The sequence below is a fragment of the Acanthopagrus latus genome, chromosome 3, assembly GCF_904848185.1.
Source record: "Acanthopagrus latus isolate v.2019 chromosome 3, fAcaLat1.1, whole genome shotgun sequence".
In the NCBI taxonomy this organism is placed as follows: Eukaryota; Metazoa; Chordata; class Actinopteri; order Spariformes; family Sparidae; genus Acanthopagrus; species Acanthopagrus latus.
This window is the reverse complement of record NC_051041.1, coordinates 16,390,472-16,409,856: the sequence shown is the minus strand read 5'-3', so window position 1 is coordinate 16,409,856 and position 19,385 is coordinate 16,390,472. Positions and strand designations below refer to the sequence as shown.

General features: G+C 41.0%; 1 protein-coding gene across 1 annotated transcript in view; it reads right to left on the bottom strand.

The window, feature by feature from the left end:
* LOC119017424 (CCN family member 4-like) overlaps nt 1–6,965 on the bottom strand; it is a 41,563-nt gene extending 34,598 nt beyond the window's left edge. Inside the window, exons 1-2 of the mRNA XM_037094144.1 lie at nt 6,704–6,965; nt 6,298–6,459 (exon numbers count right to left, since the gene is read on the bottom strand). The gene's annotated coding sequence lies outside the window, so the exon portion shown is untranslated. The remainder of the gene's footprint in view (nt 1–6,297; nt 6,460–6,703) is intronic.
* Nucleotides 6,966–19,385: the final 12,420 nt, after the last annotated feature.

The following is a 19,385-nucleotide window of genomic DNA, read 5'->3' as shown; positions in this document are numbered from 1 at the left end:
ATAAGACACATAACCATACTTATTTGTCTTATAAGACAATGATAAATGCATTAATTTCGCTTTGAAAATTGTTAACAATTTATAGGCTGCTTAATGTTGGTGTCTACATTTTTTGATGTTGTAAGACAACCATCAACACCCCCTCAGACAGTGGCCAGGTGATGGAGGGTCAATGTTGGAAATATTGCTGCCTGTGAGACGATGATGTGTCATGCCTCATGGTAGAAATTCCCTGAGAATAGCTCTGACATATTGATGTGCTACAATAATACAGTGCTAACGCTAAGCACTGAGAGGGAATGACACACAAAAGAGATACTGAGTGGATAGATATAAATCTACAGAAAAACAAGATTAACTTTTGTGGCTGATTAGAACAAAAATGAGTATGCAAATCATGCATGTATTAGTTCATTTGACACGGACACTACATGTAGACAGAGTTACATCTAATTAAAGTGCAATCGATGCCATGTATATGGGACTTCTAGCCATGGCATAGCTGTTCTGTTATTAGATACAAGACTTTGCTCTCATAATGCAAGAATATGAATCCACATGTTCATCTTCTACTTTCAGTGTAAATTTTATTTACATTGTAAAGTTACATACATATATGTAACTTTTATCGTCATTAAAATACCCCCCCAAAAGTATATTAGTTAAGTTACCCTTAACAAAACTGGCAACCTGAGAGGAGTAAGTTACTTTGTTATCGCATCTCATTATCTAGCACTTATCTGTGAGGGTCGCAGAGATATATCCGCTTTATCCCCACTTTTTTTCAAGAGGTCTCTGGTCAAAGGTTATGTCAAGTCGCCAGCTCATCGCAGGGCCCTTACTGATGGCAGAGGTCATCACACAACGTCACATCAGGAGCAATTTTGGGGTTCAGTATCTTGCTCAAGAATACTTCGACATGCATCTCAGTTCCATCCCATGGGAAACGGGATTCGAATCAGCAACCTTCCGATCACTGGTCACCCTGCCCCGAGCTACAGCCTACAGTAGGTCCAGTCTCTATCATGGATTTTTATCATTCTGTGTGGTGCTACAGGATCCCTGGTTCCAGTTGCTAGCATGATTTCCATTGATGGCCCTTTCAGGTATGGCTGTGTCATATAGGTCATGTATTGTTTTGAAGAAAGCCAACTTCTGTCATCACTTCCCTTTTGAGTTAAACTGAAAACTTGTCTGCCGCTTCAAGTGTCTGCCAGTTCATCCACTAGCTAATGCTAGTACCAACGGCATTAGATGTAACCATAATAATGTTTTTAAGAAAAACTGCTGATTTTATTGTGCCCCTTTCTACAAGCTCTGTATATGTATTACTTTCGTTTTTCTTCGTAAAGATGTTATCCATATGACCTTGAAATCATGTTGATAAGCAGTCTATAATTTCTAACTATTTTCAAATGAGTATTTATGTGTCTTATAATACAGAATTCAGGGGATATGAGCCACACTGGCTTCAATGGGCAGATGCTCTCAGAGTCCTTACAGTCAAACAAAAATCTGGCCCAGCGGTTGATATTGATATAACATCCTCTGTTGGGCTGATTCTCTCCAGTGTGATTGTTTCACTAACTTCATGTGTTTACCATATGATGGGCTGACTGAGCAACTGCTATTCAAAAGGAAGATAAATGACAGCATATCTTTATTAAAGGCATGCAAACAGTAGACATTTATCAACACGGCTGAATCATTAGTGCCAGAAAAACCTAAAACCTACTTCCTCTTCTGTAGTCAAGAGCTTGACCTTGAATGTTAATAACCACTAACCCCAAAGAGCAGACTGTATGTGAAAACATAAACTTGGGTCTAAATAAAGAGAGCAGCATTAGTCGTTATCTGTAGCTTTCTGCTCTTTGCTGCTGCATCTGAGTCATAAGTCACGAGAGTAAAGAATGATACATATGTCTGACAATGTGAGCAGAAACACAGCAGAGTCAGTTAGTCGGTGTAGAGGTGAGGTCAAGCTAACAATGTGTTCTCTTCAGACAGAGATTTCCAACATGGGGGTCCAGACCAATACAAGTGATCCAAGAGGATTACCTGTGGAGGAATACTAACTTATATAGGTATTTTCATTTTTTCAAACTTTTCTATAATCTTCAGGCCTCTAAAAATACTCAAATAAACCAGTCCATAGACAATAAACATGCAACAAGAAGTATCAGAAGGGTGTGTTAAGCTGGCACAAGCATAACAAAGTCCAGGAGGATCTGGTTAAAAACAAGCTGTAACAGTTACCACCAGAGGTTGTGACACCTCGTGCCTGCTGTGTTCACTGTCCAGGGAAACATGTATAGAAAAACACAATGTTCAGGAAGTTGGTGCACATCCTAAAATGTTGCTTGCTCTTTCAATAGAATTTTATACGTTTTCATTAAATTAATGACCCAACTGTGTGTGACTTTTTAAGATGAGGTCAGCACTTTCTTCTCAGTTTAAAAAGCAGGATCAAATACTTGTGCTTCCTCCTGGTTTTAAAGTGTCGTAAAATACCTGCAAGTAACCAAGTGGGATAGATGAAAGCAATGCAAGTGTGAGTGTGTGTGTGTGTGTGTGTGTGTGTGTGTGTGTGTGTGTGTGTGTGTGTGTGTGTGTGTGTGTGTTACGTGGAACAAACAGTGCTGCAGAGACTGCAGTCCAGTCAGCAATACTCACTCCTCACATCAGGCTGCTTCTGCAGACCATGTGGAACCAGTCTAAGAAAGACTAGAAAGTGGAAGATCTTGCTCTCAGTGAATTTGCTGTGGAGTAATGACTGTATAGTGTGACTGGACAAAAAAAATACAACATCTGACTTTTGACTTCAGTTCTCCAGGTCTCCAATCACTCCAAGGTCAAAAGACTTCATTGTCACGGGTGTCTATGGCCTCCAGCCTCCAGATGCAAGTGATGTGTGTGTGTGTGCGAGTATGCGCTCCACGTCATTCTGCTCATTACCACTCGGTGCTCCACTCAGATCACACTGCTTCGCTCAAATTGCTCACCACTCAGTCCAAAAAAAGAAAAGAAAGAGCGAAATTGGAGCGAGATGGACAGTATGAGGAATACTGGTGGCTACTGACGTTGTTTAGGTGTGACAACCAACGAGCAACTATTTGTTTGAAATCATCAGTGGTGGCTACTAAAGAAGTTAGCACTGATGCTGCTTTAGCACCAGCTGTATCAGAACTGGAGGGTGTATTTAATTGAAAGAAGAGCATAAAAGGCAGTAAAGGTTTTTTTCTTCGAAAAAGATGTTTTCATTCTTCTCCCAGCTGGTTGTTGGATAGAGTTTGATTGTATACTGTTCAGTGCAGCAAACTGTCACGGGCGTCAGCTAATACAAAAGGAGTGGACCCTCTACTTTTAAGGCCTATATGTGCATTTAAAAAACTGCATATATGTGCTCATTTTGGAATAAAATGGTATCAGATAGATGTGTGTTGCAAAAAAAAGGGGGAAAGATCTAGAGTTCATCCCTGAATCTGAATTATGGCAAAGTCATAAAAAACACTCCCCATCAAATGCCACTTGTATATTCAACATACACCTAATTTCCCCTGACTGATCTGATCATCCATATTCACATCACTGAACTTTCAACAAAAAAGCTCCCCTTCCCTGAAGTCATGCAGCCATTTACTGTAATATCAATGCAGATAAGAAAGACAATACTTTGTCTTCCTGCCAATCATCACACATTTGTGCATGTACATGGTGAAAACAAAGGCTCCCAGTGGGCTGAAGAGCTGAAGAATTACAACGATAAAAAAAGCCAAACACCCACCAGTCCATGTTGTCTTATGAGAAAGCCCTGGGTTTGAGATGACTTAATGATGGGACAGAATGGATCCTAAGATGAATTCCTTGTCCTCCATCTGATTCTTGTTTGATGTTACAGTGGATGCAAGCACCAAGGAAAATACTCAAACGATGCACTCTGCCCTTAGACTTCTTCCCCTCTGTGAACAAAAACACGATGAGGAAGGAGAGATGAGGCCCGTCGATGTCTCTTTCCCCTGAATGGGATAAAGGCTTGGAGAGAAAATGGGTTGGATAAGCAAAGGAAATTAACAAATGGACGGAGATTCCTCTTCCTCCAGTCTGTTTTCTGTTAATCAGCTTCTTCTAATCTCGCCACATCCTCCCCTTACCCCCGGGGCCCAGCTGTCCAAACCTCTGACTTCACCACTAGTGCACTGGATGCTCACTGGTGAGCTGCGAAGAAATCCTGAAAAATGTTTGCTTTGCTCAAATAGGAAACCCTTTCTGTTCTTTCTCTTTTGTTAATTAAACTGCTGTCTTCCCTCTTTGTACTACTGACTTCATCACATCAAACTGTGGCTGCTAAGTGAAGTGAGATCATCTTGAAGAGCAGGGATTTCTGTCGGGGATTTCAGATATGAGAGCAATTAGCTTTTCTCATATAAAGTTTGGGTGTTCACTTCCTGTGAAAACAACCTTACACTGTGAGCTGGTGTTGCTCTCAGCTTATTTTGGTGCAAAATATGATGTTCCACTCTAACTTTAACTCTGACCACTTCCTGCAGGTGTAGAATAGAAACAGATTTGTATCTAGCTCTTACACCAAAATGGACACAAACATAGCAGCTACAGAGTGAATGATAATAACAGCAAGTTGCTGAGAAGGGAGGTTAAAAACCAACAAATTAACCAACCCCAACTGCAATATTTCTTGACAATTTTTACTAAACCTCCCCCAAATAGCACTGTCAACAACATAGTCCTCATTTAAAAACATCACATGAGAACCTGCCCTTTAGTAGTGCACCAAGGGCCTCAGCCAACACACACAACCATATCCAAGGCTGCTGCCCAGAGAGCTACAGGAACACCAAAAAGAAAGCTCCAAATGTCCACAACTTTGCCACGGAATGGAGAGCTCTTATATGACCTGCCAGGAATCTGTGCTCTCATTCCTTCAGGGCTGTAATGCAGCTGATTAGGTTGTGATGTTCATTGTGTTCCTAAAAGAGACCTACTATGCTTTTTAATTTTTTTTTCCTTTCCCCCGGTGTGTGCCTTTAAAAGTCCTTTAAAGTTGAAAAGATCATAGTCTGTACCAACAGGGGCTCATTTCTCCCACTGAGAACACCTCTCCTGGAACGCTTCGTTGGTCGTCCTGCCTTTAATTTTGTGACTTTGTTACGTCACACAAAATCACAGAGTCACACGTGCAACATACAACACAGGCAGCTAGTTTGACACATAAGAATTAGTTTAGCACAGCCATTCTGTGCTGGGTCAAGCCTATGTGTGAGTATTCATGAGGACGAGCCTTAAAGGGACAGGAGCAAACACAGAGCGTTTCAGATAGAGGAGGAATATGACACTGCAGCACTGGACAGCATGAGAGCATTAAAGCATGATAACCCTATTTTAGTAGTAATCCAAAATACATTTATGAACCTGAAATGCGCATAACATGTCTCATTCATTCAGTGTGGTAAAATAAACATTTAAAGGAGAAGCAGGCAAAAAAATAAAAACTAGATAAATAATCTAAAGATCACTACAAAACTGCAGCATGAGTAGGCAGTGCTGTGCTTTGTGTGCTTTCCCTGACATTTTCTGGAGTGGACAGGTTTGTACAATTAACTTTGTAATTTGAATGAATGAGGAAACGTTTACCTTTCTCGTAACAGCTGCTATATGAGCTGGACTCAAGTGATCTTGTTACAAGTGTGGTCTTCCTGGAATTTTCCATTGAGTCAAACTCACACCTGAATGGAGCTGAATAATATGGGATCATTTCCACACAAATGAAAGGCAGAAGATCCCGAATCAGGGTGGTTTTGAAGAAAATTTTGATGTGGAAAGCTTCAGTATAAGGGGGAGAGGAGGCCTAAGTGAGTTCTTTCTGGGAAGCAGTTGAAGGATTTTGATTTTTGGAGACAAAAAGAGACCTGGATCTGCTGTCATTCAGCTCGGAGCATCCTGCCTGCTGCTGCTGCGCTACAAGCAAACACGAGAAGTGGAAAGCTCCTCTTCCCTTTCCATGAGGAGGTTTTCAAGCAGTTTGCCACGTGGCTTCCTACAATTCACACAATCTCAGGCACTTGCAGGCACTTTTAATTAGAAATACAATTATTGGTAAACCTAAATAAGCCCAGTTGGTGACATAATATTCATGCATGCATCCCTTCCAGTGCCTCATAAAAAAGTCTTGTTAACTTTTAGTGTTGTTGCAAGAGAAAGCATGTGGTAAGACTCTAAAGCTGGAACCCTGTAATACCTGTAAATTACTGCTCACGTGTGCATGTAGATTCAACATCTTACCTGGCAGTGCACACGTTCTTTCCATTGCCCTCAGCTCTTGTTGAACCACATTTATTTTTGGAGGATGACAAGCAGGATGACAGCTGTGATCAAATTAGCATCAGGAATGAGTGTGAAGCACTTCAGGGAAGGGCGATGAAGATGGATGGGCACCAGGTCAAACTGTGGGCAAAATATGGCTGTGTCAGTAAGATAGAAAACAATATGATAGATGGACTGCTAGAGAGTCACATTTTCATGTTCTAACTAGCTTGTGACTTCCTAGAATGGGAATTAATATTATCAAATAAAACACTGCCTAAAATACAGATTGGATTTTACCAAGTGCAAACTGAAAGTATGGCGTCCCAAACTGACAGTGAGCAGTGGAAACAGCCCAGTTTCGACCACTTCCTCTTCTACTCACACTTCAGAGGTCAAAGCAAGATGACATCATTGTCGAGCAAGAGTTACAGGAACCAAAAGAGACTTGTTCAGGGTTGCCACATTGGTTTGACATTTTATATCCCAATACGTAATCCAAAAAGCACCCAAATATTATCTGTAACAGACAATACAGTTACAGTTTCTATGAAGCCGTTGTCTATAATGCAATGTAACACAAGATGGATGGAGCCAAATACAGGACAATCTTGGAAGAAAACCTGTTAGAGTCTGCAAACGACTTGAGACTGGGGCGGAGGTTCACCTTCCAGCAGGACAACGAGCCTAAACATACAGCCAGAGCTACAATGGAATGGTTTAGATCAAAGCATAGAACGGCCCAGTCAAAGTCCAGACCTAAATGTAATTGAGAATCTCTGGCAAGATTTGAAAATTGCTGTTCACAGACACTCTCCATCCAATCAGACTCAGCTTGAGCTGTTTTGCAAGGAAGAATGGGCAAAACTTTCTGTCTCTGTATGTGCAAATCTGGTAGAGACTTACCCCAAAAGACTTGCAGCTGTCAATGCAGCAAAAGTATTGACTCGGGGGGGCTGAATACTTTTGCAAGCCATACTTTTCTTCTTTTTTTTATTTGTAAAAGAAACCATGCATCATTTTTCTTTTTTCAATTATGCATCACTTTGTGTAGGTCCATCACATAAAATCCCAATAAAACACATTTAGGTTTGTGGTTGTAATGTGACAAAATGTCAAAAACTTCAAAACTTCAACTTCAAATTCTATACCACTGTATAGCAGTGAATCGAGAGGGTCTTAAATGAGCACTTGGGCAGCAAATGACTCAGTCTGTTGAATGGCAAAAGCAGGTGTGCATGCCACCATGCTATCCAGGAAAAAATATTTCTGACTTTAGCATACCTCCCTCTATGTTCCTAGAAATGTATTAAATGATGAAACTAAGGCAGGGCCTGGATTGAATGCAGTTCCCCCTCTAAACGCTGAATTGCTGAAAGTGTTGCTGATTGCTTGTCTACATGAACCACTGAGGGGAAAGAAATCCCTTTTTGGCAATGATTCTCTCCGTCTGCATCACAACACAGAAATATGTCATCTGTCATCTGACTGTGAACCACAGACCAGGAAGTGCTCCCTCTCTGGTCTGCAGCTTTTTAGTATGGGTACAATCCAAATACATGGAAGAAGCCAAAGGTTTGCTATAAGCCACGCAGGCATCAGCACCCTTCTCTCTCCCCTTATCAGGCTCTCCTCTGGCACAGAGAACAGAAAGAAGCTGGGCAACATCCAAGTGGAAGGACAGACAGAAAGCAGGCCAGAGAAGAAAGGCTGCTCGAGGTAGCAGTGGCTGACGTGGAGCTACGCCTGCGCGTGCAAAAGTACTGTGCAGCTGGAGACACTCGAGATGCCTGTCTGGCAGCCAGCTCGCGAACGTCAACTTGGACTCTACTGTAGTAGAGTGGGAGAGTGCTTCATTCCAAAAACAAGTAGTAGAGGGTTGGGAATGTTCACAGATAACAGATAAAGCCATGGATTCAATGAAAGGTCCATTTTGTGCCCATTTTCAGAATCATATTTTTAATTAAGGTGACTCCTCAGTATAATATTCATGAAAAATGTAAAATCCACTAAAATCCAGTAAAAATGTATTCAACTAGTATCAGAGGACATTGTGGCATTAATTTTGAGTCAATGGGTCAATGACATGGAAGCTACTGAAAAAAATGTGTCCCTATGCAAAGTGAATGGGATGGATCATAGCTGAAATGGATCAAAGCCAAAATTGTTCCTCCAGAAAGTGTTTAGGAGCCTGTTTCAGGCCATTTGGAGATGACTGGTAGTGACACTTTTTTGGATCACATATTTGGATCTAGGGGTAGGGTTAGGTTAGATGCAGAAAACTGACTTCATTCAGTGACTGAGGGTTAGGCTTAGGGTCTACGGTTAGGTTTGAAACAGAAAACTGACTTTGGAATAGAGAGCCAAAGGCAAGGCACGGGCTGGTGCATGCCGCACATAGTACCCAGATTACAAAAACTAAGAGATGAGAGGAAGGGGAGGAGAGAAAGAGAGAGAGTGAGGGAGATGAGAGTGTGTCTGTGTGAGAGAGGAGGTAGGTTAGGGTTAGGGCTCGGTAATTGCGTTTGGTTGTGCATGAGTGCAGCTGTGTATTGTTGTGAGGCCTATAGGATGAAATAATGAACAAAAGAAAATTGGTCAGCAGTGAGACCTGGACCTGAGGCAAAGGCTGTTGAGGGTGGAACATGGCCCAGAAGGGGTCAATGGTCCGAGAAGTGCTACGGCATACAGGACAAAAGCATATGACAAATCAAAATCACCCTCAAAAGTGCATAAGGAAGTTTTATTTGTATTTAAGGTGCAAATATCATGACAGATTATAAAGGAAGAAAAGCATATGTTGCACACTTGAGTAGGTACATAATCCATTCTAAGGATAGTAAATAAATACTAAAATATATATATACACATACATGTGTGTGTGTGTATATATATATATATATATATATATATATATATATATATATATATATATATATATATATATATATATATATATATATATATATACACATACATGTGTGTGTATATATATATATATATATATATATGTATTCCTGTAAGTTGGCCTGTGCGGCCTTTTGAGTGCAGGATGGGAGGCACAGAAACTCATTTGTGGTTTGAGGAGGACCCCTGCTGGACGCAGCTGGGTATGATCTCCTGACACAAGCCCTGGTGTTGAGGGCAGGTGAGTATTAAGCAAATGTTGTCTGTTTGATTTATTTATCTATCTATTTATTTATGTTTGAGTTCGATTTAATTATTTTGTAAATACTAATTTTGTGTGGTAGACCGTAGAATGGCCAATGAAAAGGCAGCACACAAGGATACACATTTGTCATATTTACATTTTATTGCAAACTCTAATTAAGGCAGCATAATCACACTGACAATTTCTTTGTTTAATTTTTAGGCCATGTTGAGGCCTGAAAGCACCTCGGCCCTAAACTTTGTGATCCACAGTCTCCTGGCCCACCGTCCATGTGGCACAGGCCTGGAGACCTGTGATGGAGGGGTGCTGAACGTAGTAGGTTTGGAAATGCTGTACCAGGGGAGTGTTTAGTCTGCCTTCCCTAATATTATATAGGTGTGGCTTAGCCTTGTTTGCTTGTTTCACCTATGTACAGGAGTTTACAGGAGCAAAAAACTGACACTTTTTTGAGCTGGATGAGGACTCAAATGCAGACACACACAGGAGGCAGGAAATAGGGGAACCAAAGGCTCTATTAAACACAGCTGAAATGCAAAAGAAAAACAGAGACCAAGGAAAACCAAAACCGAGCCACAAAGGACAACAGAGAGAGTAGCAACAAAAAGCTGAAACAAAGTGCAATCAAATGAGAAACAGGAGACATACCGGGCAACACAAGAGGAGGGAGACAAGGCTGGGACAAGGATTTCTTCTTCTTCTTCTTCTTCTTCTTCTTCTTCTGCTCTAATTTAATGGCAGATCCCAAACCAACCAGTAAAGGTGCATATTGCCACCTATTGTACCAGAGTGTGTGGCCTCAGGGTTTCATGTACTTCATGTTACATTCTGCAAGTAAATGATTGATAATAATAGTAATCCCCCTCCCAAAATGAACAAACAAACAAACAAAATATATACAACATATTCTTTCATTTTTTTCACTCACCCCTAAAATCCCTTCCAAACTCCACCTCCGCCCTAGCTCATATATTCTACTACGTATTTCATTGCACTCTACATCATATTTGCTACATTTCATGCAAACATGTTCCACATTTCAGCAACCTTACATACACACATACATCCTGTATGTCTGAGTCTTAACCTTGACATAATCACTTCCTATCTTCTGCACTTTCCCTTTTCATGTTAACTGAGCTTTCCAGAGCTGCTCTTGGATCTGAGCAAATGACAGCTCTCTCAGGCCTCACCTCCTCTATCCATTGCATACCTAAAATTATAGCAGTAAGTTCTGCTGTGAACTACAGAAGTCCTAAAGGGCCATGCATTCATACATTTAGTTTCCTCCGCTTTCCCAAGATAGCAAGAAAATTTCATTTGTTTTCCCGAGATCTCGAGATAAGGAAACTTTGTTTTCCCGAGATAACAATCTCTCTATAAAAGCAAGGAATCTCTGTGTGTGTGTGTGTGTGTGTGTGTTCCTCAAATATCTCTGCAGATCAGGATCAGACTGACCTGAGATTTTCAACATGGCTGCTGTGTGGTTCAAGGGTGTGCAACGGCGGAATTGTTTGGACTACAATGATACCGTTAATAAATTATTTCATAAATGCTTTACCAATTCGCTAGCATTGCTAACTATAGCCACCATAGTCACGTGCACACAAGAGTCAATCACTACAGAGCTCACTTCCATGACATACCTTAAGAAACAAGTGGATTTATACCTGCAGCGGTGCAAGCTGGACCAGGATTTTGCCAGCGGTTCAGTCCTGTTCTGAGACAAAATGAGTCTGGACTGAGTCTGTTCCGGTCTGAGGAGATCCGGATACGCGATGACAACAAACTGGAATCAGAATCTGTGGATGTTCGTGTGTAGCTAGCTGCTAGCACAAACCCATGCCCCACCTCCTGAGTTGATGGACGCGCCAGCACGTCCAAAACGTGAAGGTGAAATATAATGGCAGGCGAAAGGTGAAATATAATGGTATAATCAAAAGTAGTCAAAAACAGAATAAATCATGTCAGGTAAGTGAAACATTGGTAAAATAACAGCTACAGTTAAAACAAGTAGTCTGTTGTCAATATAACAGTAATAACAAAGACGAAGAAAACAACATATATGTGTGTCAGCTGATATATGTGCCACTCCCTCTCTCTCAGTCTATGACTCTCTCTCTCTCTCTCTCTCTAGGGTTAGGGTTACCCTAACCCTAACCCTCTATGTTTCTTCTCCTCTGACATTGCTACACTGAATAATGTTTCCTGCAATGATTTAATATACTACACTGTTGTTTTGTTTTCTCTGGCCCTTTAGGGCTTCTGTAGTGAACACAGATAATCTATTACTAATTCTTTTGCAGATTATTACAATTCTGGTATTAACACTCCTGTTCGTACACGTCCACGCTCTGGCTCTTTGGATCCATCAGCAAATACTGGTATGAAATTGTAAGAATTCTTGTCCAATATTACCCTCATTACTTTCAGTCAATTCACGTTTCTGTTCTACAAGTTGTGAGTTCCTTAACCCTAACCCTAACCCTAACCCTAACCCTTAGTTGCGGGTTGTTCTTCTCCAGATCCCTTTAACTTTACCTAATAAGCCAATGACCACTTTGTGCGTCTTAGATGTAATGGTGGTTCATCAGCTTCAACCAGTAGGGCGTTCATAGGCATTGTTTGAGCTGCACCAATACTGAGTCTTAGAGCTCTAAAATGAATTTGGTCTAGTTTTCCAAAATGCTCTTTGCTGCTGCTCCATATACCACACATCCATAGTCCATATGTGACCATAGTAAAGCTCTATAAATATCCAACAGCGACTGCTTATCTGCTCCCCATTCATAACCATATACTACTGATTACTCATGACATTGAGTGCTTTTTTGCTCTTTGTCTCAGTCTGTTAAACATGGCTCAATTTACATTTCTCATCAAACCACATTCCTAAATATTTGAACTCACTTACCACTTCCATATTTTGCCCATATAAGATGCAGATCATCTAACCCTCTCTTCCTGATAAAGATCATGTAAAATGATTTTGTAACTAACATGTTAAAGCCCCTGTCGCATGACCATCTTTCAACCGTCTGTATATTTTCCTGAATGCATTTTATCACATGTGTGATATTTTTCCCTCTTTTCCCTCTTTTTTGTATTTTTAGCTTTGTTTCATGGCGCTCGCCTTTGGTTCCCCTATCTCCTGCCTCCTGTGTGTCAGCATTTGAGTCTTCACCCTGCTAAAAAACACAAAGTAACAGTTTATTGCATAATATGCCAATCCTGTAATCTCCTGTACATAAGTGAATCAAGCAACAAAAAAATTGCTAACAAGGCTAAACCACAATTGCTTTTGTCAGTTTCAGTGGGTGAAAATGTCCCCCTTTTTTATGTGATCATTACTTTCAATTGGGTTTGTTCCCTCTCCATCCTCATGTTTTCCACCTTACTTTTTTTAGCCATGTCGCCAGCCTCCAAGCCAGAAGCTGCACTACGAGAGTTGATACTCCTGTCTTTCCCCTTTCTACTGACATCCTGCCATGTCTTATCACTTTCTCCATCCATACTGTAACCCATGATGACTTCTCTCATTAGTCTCAGTCTAACGAGAGGATCAGGAACAGGTGGAGTGAGGAGGGAAAAGGACAGGTGAGGGGAATACACTGGGAGGGAAAAACACACAAGAGGAACTGAAAAGCAAGCAGTGGAACATGCAAGCATAACATTAAAATAAAACAGAAAACACAAGAACAACCAGACAATGAATCATGACATAAACTAATGAATGAATTTGGTGTCGATTGGAGCCTCCACAACCCCGTGTGGGTTGAATATCCTGCTGGAAAAACCAGCATAGACCAGCACCAAAACCAGCAAGACCAGCATATGTTGTGTTTTGGTGCTGGTCTATGCTGTTTTTTCTTAGAAGGGTAGGAACTTTCTAGGTTTGAAGGCCCAATGATTAACTAGCTCCCTGCCAGCTACCTATCTGCTAAATGAGGTTTTAATGAGTGTATTGTGCAGGTTCTTGTGTGTGTTTTTTTAATGCCAAGATGACTCTGTATTCACCTGGACAGTGGTGGCTGTTCAAGTGATTTTCAAACCTGGTTTTTAATTGTTTGGAGTAGGTGCTGATATTTTTTGACTGCTTGAAGGAGTCCGTGTCTGTGTATGTTCTGTGTTTGTGTACAGGCTGTCCACACCGAGGGTGAAGAGGCACATGTTAAGGGGCAGATTCAGTGAGTGGATGATTTCTAGAGGATGGTAAGTACCTTTGAGATAGCTGGGGTGTCTGTTCGAGGGAGGGAGGGGGGACAAAGGAGTTAAGGTTATGCAGGTCAGAGTGAATGAGGCTTTTCAATCTGTCATCCAGCTGGTCCCAGGTGGGTTCCCAGATAGATGGGAGGGTGAAGGGAAATTATGTTATGATTAGACTTATCAAAATAATCTATTCATTTAATTTTCCTCTGATATTGGCATAGGTCCCTGTGCAGTTCCTCCTTGTCAAAGGAGGGTGGAGTGGGGATGAAAGTTAGTCCCCTCTCCAGCAGACTGATTTGTGCTGGGTCGGGCTAAAACAAAGTTGAAAAGTTTAAAATATTGGATGAGGAGCCCCAAGAGAGGTCCACAGTGGTCAGGGAGTGGTGGCGTCTGACATTTGTCCGGGGGCCCAGACCCAGAAGGTGTCTTTTTTTTCCCGGGTACCTGGCTAGGTTGTGTGCATGCTGTAAATGTAACTGTGTTGTGAACAACAACGTTTGGCCATTGTTGATGTCCAGTGGATAAAGTCATTGGTGATTTTGAAGTGGATAGTCACCTACAAACCAGTTAGGCTTTGTGCCTTAAAAGTGGCAGTCATTCAGCTGTCTCCCAGCATTGAGTTTGAGGTGCTGACTTGGCCCCCAAACTCCCCAGATCTCAATCCAGTTGAGCATCTGTGGGATGTGCTGGACAAACAAGTCTGATCCATAGAGTCCCCACCCTGCAATTTATAGGACTGAAAGGATCTGCTGCTGACATCTTGGTGCCAGATACCACAGCACACCTACAGGGGTCTAGTGAAGTCCATGTTTCGATGGGTCATGGCTGTTTTGGCAGCAAAAGAGGACCAACACAATATTAGGCAGGTGGTGTTATGTTCTGTTATGGTGTTATAATGTTCCGTTTGATTGATTTTAACAACATTCGCTTTACCCCACAGAGTCAGGTTCAACTTCCCCCACTTTCCCAGGTTTGTTTTGGTTCAGTTCAGTGTGGTCATCTCCTGTAAATCTGGGCTTAGTTTAATACCTAAGTAGATCATGCCTTTAGTAATCCATCTAAAGTTATGTTGTGTTATTACCTGTGGATGGCAGTGTTTGGATATGGGCATCGCCTCAGATTTGGTCCAGTTGATCTGGTAGCCTGAAAGCTTAGAGTATTCACATATGGTGTTCATTAACGCAGGCAATGAGTCTTTAGGATCTCTGGTCAGAAAAAGAATGTCGTCCGCATAAAGCATTAATTTTGTGCTCACTATCACCACCAATCACTCCACTAATGGAAGGGTTTGTTCTTATGGCAATTGCCAAAGGTTCCAAAGCGATCGTAAACAGGAGTGGCGAAAGGGGACACCCTTGTCGGCTTCCTCTAGCAAGATCAAAAAATGATGAAGTCACACCATTTGTCATGACTGCTGCCTTAGGAGCATTATACATTATTTTTATCCATTTGCTGAAACTGGCACCAAAACCGAACTCCGACAGGGCCGAGTGCAAGAATCCCCACTCGACCCTGTCAAAGGCCTTCTCAGCATCTAACGAAACAGCAACCACAGGAGCCATATTGGAAGAGTTCAACCATATTAAATGTAAGAGCCTTCATAGGTTATCAGTTGAAGATCTACCCTTTATAAAGCCCACTTGATCTGAGTGTATGATGTATGGTAGAACTGTTTCAAGCCGTATGGCCAGTATTTTACTGTCCACATTAATGAGGCTAATTGGTCTAAAATTGGCAGGATCTGTATGATCCCTACCCTTTTTAGGAATGAATGAGATAAGTGCGTCATTCAGAGATGGCGAGAGTGAGCCAGTCTGAAAAGCTTCTTCATATACATTGGTTGGTACTGGGGCAATTATGTCAGTGTACTCTTTATACTATTCAGCAGGGAAACCAACAATTCAGGTGATTTCCCCGATTTCATGGATCTAATGGCATTTCTCACCTCTCCCTGGGTCACTGGTTCATCTAAGAAGGCTACCTGTTCAGGTGATAGGTTTGGGAGATTTGTATTCATAAAAAAGTTCTGCAGTGACAATTTATTTGGGGTACCTGCCGATTTGTACAACTTCTCATAAAAGTCTCTAAAGACCTCATTAATTCCCTTGGAGGAAGTCACCAGAGACCCCCCAGGTCTTATTGCTGGAATTACATGTGCAGTACTTTGTTCTCTGAGCTGTCTAGCCAAGAGCCTGCCTGTTTTTTTCCTGACTCATAAAAAGTTGTTTTCAGTCTAAACAAAGCATATTCAGCTCGTTTATGAAATATTTCATGTATTTTAAATTCACATTTGCAAATGTCATTAAACAAGCTATCAGAATAGTGTCTGGCCACTGTACTTCCAGTTTCTAAATAATATCTTTATGTTCTTTTTTCCTCTTGGAAGTTTGCGCAATGAGCTTGCCTCTAACATAAGCTTTTGATGCTTCCCAAACCATTGCCACCCTGTCCGTGCTACCAATATTGATATCAAAAAATGATGACAAATCTGCTGCAAGTTCTTTATTAAATATTTAATCATGCAACAGGGAGGTATTCATTCTCCATCTACCTCATCTTAGTCTATCTGAGTGTATGTTAATACATGGTTCAACAGGTGCGTGGTCTGAAGGGACATAGCATTAATATTGCTGTCTATGACAGAATTTGGGATATCAAAATAAAGTCTATTCTTGAATAGGATTTGTGGGAGTAAAAGGAATATTCTTGTTTCCTTGGGTTAACCAATCGCCACACATCAATCAAACCACTGTCTTCCATCAGTGTATGAATGGCAGCTCTATCTTTAGGTGTTGATGTTCAGGTTCCTGGAAATTTGATTTTATCAAGCGCACCATCTAGAACCTGATCAAAATCTCCTGCCAAAATCACTTGCCCTTGTGCGTTCCCCAGTATGCTATTGACCTTATGGAAAAAAGATGGGTTTTCTGTATTGGGGACATAAATATTGCAGTGTTAGCTGCGTACCATTTATGACAGTTTCAACACATATAATTCTACCATTAGCATCCTTAAATTCCTTTAACATTGACAGGGTCAGCCTCTTATGTACCAAAATAAGAACTCCATTTTTCTTACTGGAGAAAGAGCTATAATAAACTTGTCCTACTCCGTCTCTTTTAAATTTTTTAGCCTCATCATCTTTAAGATGTGTTTGAATGCATGCTAGATCAGCTTGTTTATGTTTGAGATATAAAAGCCCCTTTGCCTGCTTCATCAGATTCCCACATCCATTAATATTCCAGGACACCACCTTAATATAGGAATTATTTGCCATTCGTGTAAAGAAAATAAAAAATATATATGCAAGTATGGGCAAGTATGACCATTTTATCTGACCTTCTTGTACCAGTATTGTATTCAAAGCTTTGCGTACCATTTAAAGTATAATGAAATTATCTGCAACTTTCAAAAGAACAAGCAAGACCAAATTAGTCAACACAAACCTAACCTCTTCAGTAAAAGAGAACACAGTAACACAAAGAGGCCTCCAAAAACCAACTTGAGGCTCATTTCCTTTTAGGTCGGTCCAAAGGAAATAGAAAAGAAAAAAGAAAAATAAATCAATGTGGTCTGTGGAATGACCGACTAGCTCCCTAGTTCAGATAGCCACACAAATATTGTCCAACCCCACCATACCTCTCTCAAACTCTCCTTGTAGCTTAATCGTCGCGGATCATCCTCTTTTTATTCTCCGTCCGGGTTGTCTCCGGTGGGCCTATTGTTCTCCATCAGTCATTTGTTGCTGGATGAATTTGAAAGCCTCAGATGCATCCTGAAACTCCCTGCTCCTCCCTCTCCATGTAAATCCCAGTGTCGCTGGAAAAGTGAGCCTGATTTTCACCTTCTCGTCATGAAGCATTTGTTTGGCTGTTGAAATAGCTTTCCTCCTCTTGGCCAGCTCCTTGGTCATGTCTGGGAAAAGGGAGATGTTGCATCCGCTCCATACTGTTCTCCCATTCTCTCGTGCAGCTTTGAGAACTTTATCTCTGGCAGAGGAGCGCAGAAATTTTATCCTTTATCAGTCTCGGCAGTTGATCGTCTTTGGCCAAGATCCGGGGGAGCGGTGTGGTCTTTCCATTTTGAACTCACTGCCAACGTCCATGCCCAGTCCCTCTGAAAGGATCTTTGCGATGCATTCCTTTAAGTTGGTCCCCTCTTTGCCCTCAGTTAGACCTAGCAATCGCACATTATTGCATCGACTCCTATTTTCCAAATCCTCCACACGAGTCCACAGTGTATCTATCCACTTGCTATGTAGCTTGCGGTCGGTCACCAGTTGTTGCGTAGTTTCCTCTATGTCGGATATTCGGCCCTCCGCCTTAGTCAATCGTACTTGCATAGTGTCAACATTATTTTTCAATTCTGCCGTGGTCTGTTTGATCTTTAAAACGTCCGAAGCGACCGTAAGCAGTGTGGCACTCATTTGGCTAGCATTCTGCTCAGGCTGCCTTGGGCTAGCATCACCGGAGTCTGCTGCAGGCTTTCCACGTACTGGTCTAAAATATCTCGAGGTAGCCATTTCTGTGCTTCAAATGATGAGAAACAACAACGGAGTCTTTGTATGACTGCTTGCACTCAACCATGTGACATCTCCCATTTCCATATATTTTTGGTGTCGGACTTCCATACATGCACAAAAACAACAAAAGATCTGTACCATATTCAAATCAAAACATGTTTGTTATGTCTTGTGTTAATGTCTGTATATTTTATTATACCTTTGTCCATCATTTATCATATTTGTCTTCTCTTTGTACTATCAGAAGCTTAGTACAATACATGCTGGGGGGAACACTAATATACTAAATGCACAGCTAAACTGACATAAGTCCATTAGCACACCCCTTCCATCAACATCTTACAGACACATTACAGTATGTACATTAGCTGATGGACCATGAACCATATGGCTATCCATACACAACCAGCTTTTATTGGAAAATTAGGTCAAAAACACACTTGTGCCTGAAGTTGATACCACATTCTCTCTCCAATGTTAGTGCGTTTGTCTAAACTGCTGCAATATCCGTCCGTAGACGACTTATTTTAAATTGCCGATGAAATTATGCTTTTCACACTAAGAGTTAATGACTCAATGCTGGAAATATTCCTCTAGAACACAACTGAGGGTTTTAATTATTATTTAACTGTTGGTGGTTAACATATTATCAATAGCAGGCACTCAAAGGGTTTTCTGTTTTAGTCTAAAGTAATCTATTCTAAATTACTCCCGTGCTGTTCTGGTTGTTGGTCATGATCATCTCTCTGAACTGGAGTCAGCTGCAGACCAACTTGTTTTTCTTTTTTTGTCAGTATGTCAGGGTTTTTTTTTCCATTGGCTCTGTGTGATGGGATAGTCTTATTCGCCACAGAACTGTAGGTGGAAGGTTTGGATATTCTCTCAAATTATACTCGATCATAATTTTAAAAGTAAATGAGTAGATTACGTGGTGTAAGCATACCTTCTGTAAGTAAAAATACAGACTTGATAAGTACCACAAAAATGGGTAAGTTATAATAATTTCAGTAGCTTTAATGACTTACTTCCACCCCTGCCCAGCATCCACGAGGAAGCTGACAATAACCCAACATGCCTGTTGTCTGTCTTTTTAAAAAGTCATCCTTACTAATAAATGTGTTTTAGTTGTGTTTAATTGTGTTTTAGTTATAATATCATCCCAACTTC